The sequence below is a fragment of the Chenopodium album genome, chromosome 18 (genome assembly GCF_948465745.1).
Source record: "Chenopodium album chromosome 18, dcCheAlbu1.1, whole genome shotgun sequence".
NCBI lineage: Eukaryota > Viridiplantae > Streptophyta > Magnoliopsida > Caryophyllales > Amaranthaceae > Chenopodium > Chenopodium album.
Genome location: NC_137851.1, coordinates 35,423,580 through 35,433,893, shown reverse-complemented (window position 1 = coordinate 35,433,893; position 10,314 = coordinate 35,423,580). Strand labels below are relative to the sequence as shown.

General features: G+C 36.9%; 1 long non-coding RNA gene across 2 annotated transcripts; it reads right to left on the bottom strand.

The window, feature by feature from the left end:
* Positions 1-329: 329 nt before the first annotated feature.
* LOC145590807 (uncharacterized) lies at positions 330-4,669 on the bottom strand. 2 transcript variants are annotated; one of them, XR_014102164.1, is made up of 6 exons: positions 4,301-4,669; positions 1,812-2,035; positions 1,560-1,686; positions 1,248-1,335; positions 651-756; positions 330-527 (listed from the first exon to the last, which is right to left on the bottom strand). It is a non-coding gene; the product is annotated as an uncharacterized LOC145590807 (long non-coding RNA). The 2 variants fall into 2 exon arrangements; XR_014102165.1 differs by lacking the exon at positions 1,248-1,335.
* Between the last annotated feature and the right edge of the window lie 5,645 nt (positions 4,670-10,314).

The following is a 10,314-nucleotide window of genomic DNA, read 5'->3' as shown; positions in this document are numbered from 1 at the left end:
TGGTGTGTGGAGCTGCTATTGCGGGGGCTACTAATAAGAATTTGCAACTAGCACTTGTTCATTGCTAATAGTCATTATTCGCAACAGGCATAGTGCTAGGCCAGCTGCTAATAGTATTTATTCGCAACTGGCATAGTACTAGGCCAGCTGCTAATAGTGGTTATTTGCAGCTGGCGTAGTACTAGGCTAGCTGCTAATAGTCTTTTTTTAAATAAATTTTTTTTAAAAAAAAAGACTATTTGCAACTGGCTTAGAACTATGCCAGTTGCAAATAGTCATTTTTGTAGATAAAAAAAATTGTAATTTTTCCAAAATATATACAAACTATATTAAATACTATATTAACAAATTTTGTGTTAATTAAGAAATATACATTAATTACAAATTAAAAAATAAATTACAAGGCTGCTAATAGGCTTCTAAAGAACCTAGACACTCCAACAAAGAATATGCAGGTTCGCTCAATAAACGAAACGAGAAAGAGCATCAACACCTATATATAACTAACACATTTTGTAATCCACCACCTGCAATTTATAAAGAAAACAATCAAAACCCAGGATGGCTACGTCTTAGAGGTCCCAAAAAGAGCACACATTAAGAAAACGATAGCACATTCGACATATTCAATTAGGTCAGAAACATAGTACCTCCATTAGAATCACAGCCATAACAAGATATTATCTGATTACACTGTTTTGGGAGCACAGTTTCTAAGAGGACTGCAATTGCCGTTATTGCAGGAAGCATACCACCCTGAATTCCGTAATATTTGGTGAGAAAACTTCTAGCTTTGCATATTAGAGAAGACAGTGCTATAGCAATTGTAGAATGTAAAACAGGGGAGCCTGTCCATCACGCTTTCTGTTCCGTAAGCAACTTTCTTAGAAGGAAAGTTTTGAAGGAAATTATATATTGTAATGATCTTCTAGACCGTGATATACATGAGAAATAATATGCTGCCCTACCCTCATCCAAGAAAGTAAAAGGAAAAACATAGCTGAATTCATAATTTTATATAAATTCATAAAGGAGATGCCCCCCTGATCGAGATACATGAGACTCTTAGGGAGGACTTTATAGGAGTTACTACTCCTCGTTTTATTGTTTAATTCTAGTTTGTATTTCGAGCTTGGCCCTCTTTTGCACCAAAAAAAAAGGAAGAAATAAAGAGCATCATAAGGTCCACAATAAATCATTTCAATTATATTGATTAAAAAGGAATGGTTAGACGTTATACAACATACCACGAGTTGATGATGCTTTAGCTTCTGAAGGCACTCTAGATGCTATTACGTTTACAAGGTAGTTTTATCATGATGTTTGTCAGTCAATCTACAAGTGAAAATCAGACATTGTAACTTATTAACATATCCCAATGTACAACATATCTCAATGTATCCATTTACATTCACAGTAAATTAATTCTCTTGGACGAAAAGTTGGTTAAATCTCATTATTTCATATCATTGCGATGACACCTAGAAGGGCTAGAACACTCTAATTTGAGCAGTAACCTAGGCTCTCAAAACTGCTAAAGATATGGTTTATTGACTTACTTTATAAATGGAAGGCTAGGCTGCCATTGCTCATATAGGCATATATAAGCATGTTCTTTCCCTTCTCTGTACAATATCCAAGCAAATTCAAGAGGATTCTGTTATGCAACCTTCCTAACAGCTTAACCTGAGAATAAGAGCAAATAACATAAGAAGGTGTGATCACAAATCTATCAGCACAATTACTAAGCATAAAAAGAGACAACTTGTCTACCACATAGGCAACTTAAGTAATGACATTTAAGGATGAACCTTGATGTAGAGTATATTTGGCTAAGAAGGGGCACTGATTAAAATATGGCAATATGGCATTACGACATTAACTCTATTTCAGATTCTCGCTCCCTTTGCTTTGAATCAGTTGTCGCACCTTCACAACAACTATTTCACCAGTTGACATATGAGCTTTGTACACGGGACTATATGCACTCTGGCCAACTAATGTTGTGAAACTGTGAGTCGCCTTCTACAAATCCCTGCAAAAGAAGTAGCGAACTTATAGTCATCAAGTCAAGTGCAATCAAAGTTCTGTTCATATTAATAGTTTCGCTGTGATTTAATTGTACGGTAAATCACTCTTCGACAAGGATTGATTGACAGAGAGTGGAGAAAAAGACCGCTTGAGATCATAACCGAGACCAAAATTCACATTAAGATGTAATTTATACTTGTATTATACATTCTTAGCAATAAATGACATCAACCAAACACATTGATAGAACATTTTAAACCATAAGCCCATTCACATGCATTAATAAAACTCAAAATTGGCCATGCTAATGCTAACATTACCAAGCTTGCCGGTGGTACCACAAAATTCATTCATGAATTCGCAAAATGCATTTTTATTATTAACTAATTTTCTCCTATAATTACCTAATTATATCTTATTTATTTTGAGAAAAAAAAAGAAAGAAAGAAATGAGATAATTGAAGAAATAAAGATGATCAAATACAATTGAAAAGAAGTGAAGAAGATGAGAATAAGTTGTACGTGGTACATGAACATGATGAACACTAAATTATCATGCAAAGGTAGTTTATGGCACGTGTCTTTTATCAAAGGTTTATTATGATGACTGATGGTCTTCCCTTTTCTAAACAATGCACTTTTCTAAAATAACTATCTCAAGAATACTATTGTAGCTAGAGCTTTCCATCTTTAAACAACTGAAAAATGAGAGCTTGATTTTCATTACAACTTTGGTAGCGACATGAAGTTAACTAACCAAACTACTATATGCTGAATTTAGATAAACAGTAAACATGCCATTTTAGAATAAGATAAAAAAATCACTGTAAATCTTATTATAACAAGTATATAACAGTGTGAGGAAGATAAGAAGGGAACGAAAAGGAAGAGAAAGTGAGAGAGAAGTGGAAACAATTTGGGGCAAAGGGCAAGGGAGGGATCCATATTCCTTCCCTTCATATAAACCAAATACAAATTAATATACATCTTTGGTAACGAGTATCTATAACCTATAAGTGTATGAAGTGAGAAGAAAACAAAAACACTTGTCTAATCAAGCAGCTTAAATAAATTAAAATGAGCAGAATGATGATGGGCAGAAATTTGGCATGAATTGGTTTAATAGGGATGTGCTTTGCCTATCCTACGCATGAATCATAACATTCTATAAAAACGAAATACTTTTCGGCATTTTGTTGAATAGTTGGTGGGCATAAACCAAGGCATTGCAATTACAATAAAGATCAACAGGTTTTTACAGCTAAACCAACATTATTAAAGCTAACCCAAATAGGGAAAAATTGAGCATGGAAAATCCCATCCTTAATTTAGAACATCTTCATATAAATTACTAAACAGAAACAGATAATAGCAATTTTACATTGTATAAAAAATTCACAACCTAAGACAAAGCGGTTAAAACCAAACCATTGTAGCAACCTAGTGATACAACCACCAGTCAAATACATTGACCTAGTGTATAAAAACAAATATAATACATATGGCATAGCAATCAGCAGCAAAATTGAGTTATTTGTAACTGCTAACCTCCAGTATGATTCTATGTGAAGGCGTAACATAGTGAATGCGATTTCATTTTAAGGAATTCCAACTACATCATTAAGCCCATTTCTATCAAGGAATTCCATCTAAACAAAAACAGATTATTCAAACCCATTTCAATTCAAGGAATTCCAGCTACATAATTAAGAAATGTATAGAAAACATATAAACCAAGTTCAAGAAATAACAATTTCATATAGAACCTAGAAATAAAAAACGATCAGTAAAAAAGAAGATCATATGAATAAAAATCTGCAAATAAAGAAGCTACAAACACTTGGGATAATTTGATACTTCAAATTTATAATGCTTTTATAACAAAAACAAGAGCAGGGATCCAAACTAAAAAGGCCCCTATATCTATTGGTTGTTGTCCTTGATATACTTCTCAAAAATATTCTTCAATTGGATCAAACAAAAAACATCAATTTTATTATAAAATTGACACCAGTAGCAACGACCTCGCCTAACCAAGCCTCACGCACCAACATCGCTGGAAGCAACTAGCTAGCAGCCCATCAACAACATCCGCATCAACAAGGCCCCATTTCACCCCCAAAAATTAGTCTTATTTTCGCACATTTGACGAAGCACAAGTACTTGCAAGCAATTAACAAGTAAGATTCATACTCTCACACAACACTAATAAACCCAAAAAGCAGGAAATCGTAAACCCTAAAGAAACAAATTTCGAAAAAAGGCGTACCGGATGACTGGTTTATGAGTAGTGAAAGTCGATGTTAAAAAGGAAATCGCAAACCCTAGGCGATGAACAACAACAACAGGGAGGAACCACAAATCTCATTACAATTTCGACTATCAACACAACAAATCAACATGGTTCACAAGCATTAAAACCCCCAAAATCAGAATCATTTCTGATTCAACGTATAGCTCTGCGCAACTGAACGTAATCAATTTGTGAAAAATCAACAAATCTTGAATGAACAAAAAAACAAAAGCAGCAGGTTTTAGAGGAGGAGATCATAAAATAAGTGGGATTCGAGACCACAAAATCGGAGCCCTAAAGAGAAGATGAAGAAGAATGAAGGAGGAGAGACGCTGAGGAAAACTGGAAAAGTTGGGCGAAAATAACAAGAAGTTCTACTTTAAAAAAAAACTAAAACATAATAAAAAATATTGGATAATGGTTTTAGTAGCGGATAGGTTAATGTCAGCTACAACTATATTGGTCAAATTTTATTTGAACTAACATTTGTAGCGGGCAATAAAAAGGCCAGTTACAAATATGAATTTTAATTTTTAATTAATTATTACTAGCAACGTACATTTTTAAGCCAGCTGCTAATAACATTATATTTGCAACTGACATTAAATAGGCCCGTTGCTAGTATTAATTTATTTTTTACAACATTACTTATTAGCAGTGCTCTTATCTATGCCAGTTGCTAATAACATATTATTTATAACTGACATTATATTAGCCAGTTGCAATTAGTTTATTAGTATCTAGCATACTTAGCGCCAGTTGCTAATAGGGTGCTGCTAATAGCGTTTTTTCCACTAGTGTTTAAAATTCCATTGACTTTAAACCTTCCTTTTATAAAATCATATGCCTCAAAGTTCCTAAAAATGACATAAAATATTTCAAAACTATTAAATAAATAAAAATGGACCTTTTATTAAAATAAACCTTTTTAAATTAATAAAGTACCATAAATAATTTATTTCAAGTTATTTAAATACGTTATGAAATACTGATTTAAATTAAAATATGCATAAAACTATGGGGTATTACAGGAAGGCTCGAAGCTGAGATCTCCCTTAAGCTGCATTAAGCTTCTTACCACTTGAGCACCCTTTGTTACTATCGTCGTATAAGGTGAATATCAAAAGTCATTTTCATAATATTTTTTTCTTATTTGATTTGATTATAAACATAAGGCCTTATTCAATTACTTAAAACTGATGATTTCCTACCCTTTAAAAGTATAAAAGAGCTCTTTTGAATAGTGCGAGGACATTTATACCCTTTAAAATGTTTGTTTATATACTTACCCCTTTTTATAAGTTTAAGAACAAAACTCTCCTTTTTTACTTACATAAAAATAGGTGTTAACATATTTGCCCCCATTTAATATACCATGTGTTATGGTCAATTTTCAAGCGTGTCCTAACACACGACCTGTCGCACGGACGACGAACGACCTTGTAACTAACTCAGCGAAACATAAGGATTGACCAAGGCCCACGATAGTACTGCAGCTATTTCCCAACAACACAATTAACCTACTTAATTCAAATTTTATCCAGAAAAGTATTCAATGAGAAGATAAGCTCAAGACTTGGTCTAGCAACGACCGTCTTATATTTTAGGAAAAATGTTAGCTGCATCTAACGGCATAATTAGCTAGGGTTAGGCATCTTAACTAATATCACAGCTTTCAAAAGTTGACCCGACCTGAAATATCGACCCGAACTCGATTATTAACCGACCCGTCTAAACCTAGAAAAATGGTGTTCCGAACTCGATCTGACCCGACCTGAAACCAACCCTAGACTCGAGTTAACCCGAGTATTTGAGACCCGAACCCAAACATGAACCAACTTGGAGATGACCCGACCCGAATATAACCCGTAAATTATTGACCTGAACCGAATCCGACCTGAACCAAAATTGACCCAAACCTGTTTTATCCCATCAAAACCCGAATTTAACCCGACCTGTTACTAAACCAACCTGTACCTAACCCGACCCGAATTTAGCCTGACCTATTACTGACCCGACTCGAAATTGATCAACCATCTATCACAAACCCGACCCGAAATCAACACCACTTGTTATTGGCTCTACTCGAAATCAACTCGACTTATTATTTTATACATCTTTATTATTGTAGATATTGATTAGCTAAATAAAGATATCTGTTGTTTATATTGTAATTTACATGTAAATTCATAACTTCGTAAGGCTGAAACTACTCTATGTTAATATTAAAAGTATTTTGTCTTTACTTAAACCGAACCCCCAAATTATTGACTTGAACCGAACCCGACTTGAACCCAAGAATGACCCGACTTGGAAATGACTCGACTTAAATATAATTCGCAAATTACTGACTTGAACTGAACCCGACTTAAACCCAAGAATGACCCGACCTTATTATAACTAGTAATTATTGACTTGACCGAACCTAACACGAACCCGAGAATGACCCTAAGCCGTTTTAACCCGAATGAAACCCGACCTATTATTCACCCGACCTGAATGTAACACGACATGTTATTAACCCAACCAAAACCCGATAAGATATATGACCCGACGTGCCCTGACTCAAGCATGACCCAACCCAAACTCGACCCGCACCGGTTATGACATTAACCAGAATTGACCCGATTCGAGTTGGCCCGACCCCACACTTACCTGACCCAAACCCGACCCGTTTACTCGAATTAACAGCTCTAGCTGATATTATAGATAGCCCAACACTTGTATTTAGTAGCTACATAATTCATACGCATTCTACTCTCATCTAATAGCTCTCATATTCATTGTACTCAAAATTATTCATAGTGAAACAGTGGTCTTGCACCTACCCGTAATTTTCCCGTATTTGGGTTTTCTGCGTCATCAAAACACTGTCTTTTATAGTTCTTACTTTAAGTTTATTCGTTTTTCATAGGTAACCCTCTAGCCTTCGAACGTCCCAGCCTTAGGTCTCCTTTAGGCGAAATTTGACATAAACAATTTGGCTCCTACCATGGGGCCGACGACTAGATTTTCATTCAAAAATCTCAAAAAAACTTTCCTTTTAACAGGTCAACTAGTTCTCATGGAATCGTCAGAAGGAAAAATGACCATCGATCAGCTCATGGAGGAAATCAACAAGACTCAAGAGGAGTTCGCATAGCAGAAAGCAGAGAACGCACGACTAGCAGAGGAAAGCCAGAAGACTTTCGACACGCTCAAGAGAAAGTTGGACTCCGTCCGCAGCAATACACCACGTCGGTGTCGCAACACCAATGACGTCCCCTCCATGGTAGACCTGAACTCCGGAGATGACTCAAGTGGTGACGATGAGGAAGACAATGTCGAGCGCACCGATCATGAGGATGATGACGAAGTTGATCCGACAGCTTAGAGGCTGAACAAGATCGAGGCTCACAATGCTAAGCCGCTCCGTTTACTAAAGAGGTTGCCCGGTATGCTAGTCCCGACCATGACGGAAGAGCCTGATGGTTTCGCTGCGTCGCCATTCGTGGAAGAGATATCAATGGCAGATATCCCTAAAAGACTCAACATTCCTCCTCCAGCGTCGCTCTATGATGGAAGCACCTGCCTGTTGGAGCATGTCAATCATTATAAGCAAAGGATGTGGCAGTATTCCATCCCCGCAACCTGCTCGAGCCAAGTCCTCTGCAAATCTTTTGGAGCTACCCTTATGGGGCATGCCCTTGAATGGATGTGTGATATCAAACATGGTACCATCACTAATTTCAAACTTTTTTTAACATTTTTTATAGAAAGTTCAACAACAGTTGCAAAGTTGAAAAGAAGACGAGCGACCTATACCGCGTCGTCAAACTAATGGCGAGTCCATTAAGTCGTACTTTAGCAGATTCAACAAGGAGATGATCGACATCAAAGGAAACGACGTTTGAACAGCCATAGAAAAGGAGGATTTTCATCAGATTCGGAACTTTACAAAGAATTGACCAAGTATCCTTGCACGAGCTTCGAAGAAGTCAGGACTCGTGCCCTAGCTTAGATCCGATTGGAAGATGATCTCGCTACCAGAAAAGGCGTCAACCCCTCGCCTGATCCTAGCAACGACAGAGTCGAAAAGCAGTCCAACAACAAGAAAAATTGGTGTCGTAGACCCTATGATACGCCATGTCAGGTAAACAATGTCAATAACGTTGCTACATCTAACTATGCATAAAGCTCTGTTGGCAAGTCCCAGAAGCAAGATGCTGACGCATACCCCGACATTGCTAAATATGGATTCTGCATCGACATCGGAGGCGTGGTGAATGCATTGCATTCCTTAGGTGTTGTCGCCCGTTGGCCTAGGAAGAGCGACAAGCCAGACGAAAACAAAGACAAATCCAAGTGGTGCGACAACCATAAGGATCATGTTCATCGTACCGAAGATTGCAATGCTTTGAGGAGGGAGATAACTTTCCTCTTGAAGAAAGGTCACCTAAAGGAGCTGATGGGAAAAGAAAATTCAAGCAATAAAGAGGCGTCGCCCAATAGTCCCAGCAATCCCCAGCAGCCTCCCAAAGCCCTGACGATCACTAAGGTAGTCAATGTTATCTATGGTGGATCTGATATTTGTGGACTAACATACTCTATAGAAAAGAAAGTAGCAAGAACAGATACCCCTGAGGAAGGTGTTATGAAGTACGCTACATCAAACCAAGATAAATCCCTAAAAGCAGTGGTACTTTCCTTCGACGATTGCGACTTGGAAGACTATCTTTAGGAGCATCATGACTCTTTCGTAATATCTTTAACAATTGGTAACTGCCTATTGCGGAGAGTGCTACTCGACGGAGGAAGCTCAGAAAACGTCAAAAGTGCCCGATAAACAAAAAATCGACGAAGTGATGCTGGATCCCAAGAAACTAGAGCAGACTGTCCTCGGGAGCTGCATCATGATTAGGTTTATTATTATTTGATTTGACTAACGATATTATTGTTAAATTGCTTCTAATATTGCTATTTATTCTATAGTTTATTGTTGATCACTATATTGCATGTTTAAAGGAAATATGTAATTGAATATAATGCCTAATAAGATAATATGGACGATCAGTTTAGGTTCCTTTTTAATCTTGTTGTTTAATCAAGTGATCACGATATTTTAGAATTATATGTGCATTAATATTCAACCAATTTAGCCTAATATTAGTTTGGAGCAAATTGAATCTTTGTTTGCATGCCTTTGAGATCGCAGGAAATACTTTTCACAATAAGAATCGAGTAGCGGCCAATACGGGCAAAGGTGACTCCATGACTCACTTCGTAACATCATCCCCGATCCTCCTTTCGTGGCTTCGAACCATATGGAGTTAGTAATCTCATGGATTATGAATGGGGTGTAACCTTCATGGGTCAATCATTGTTGACTATTATTGTCCCTTAATCGTAGTTGCCTTAAATGATCCGTGAACGGTTTACAAGTTCCTTAAAAACACGTTGGCAGCTCGTTACTTTCCTTGTCCCTAATCGTATGTCAATTCCTATTTTCTATGTGTGCCAAGCATATTCACAACATGCTTACGTAGGTGAGCTTCGAATGATGCCTACAATTTGGCGACTCCACTAGGGATAATTCTTGGTTATTTATTGATTTGAGTGATCGGTAATTAATTGAGATGAGTGGATGAGACTTGAAAGATTTTTGAATTGTGTTCCTGCGATTTAAATGGCATTGTCACATATGCATATTCATTTTAGATTGCCTATTTTGTCACAATAGTACGTGTTCTACGTATGTGGCTAGCCCGGGGGATTTAAGCTATATCAACCCGAAAACGCTCATGGCAATATAAGGTTTTTCATCCGAGTTTTTAAATCCACCCAAACCATGGAGTCGAGTTCGATTTCATCACGAAATCGCGGAGCCGCCCATTGGCGTACACCCTCAAGGGAGGCTGCCTTGCTAACACGTCCAAACTCTTAACCATGGTACCTTTTGACACCTAAATAATAAGCTTGACCATAGTGGAATATAGAACTCGACTCTAAGT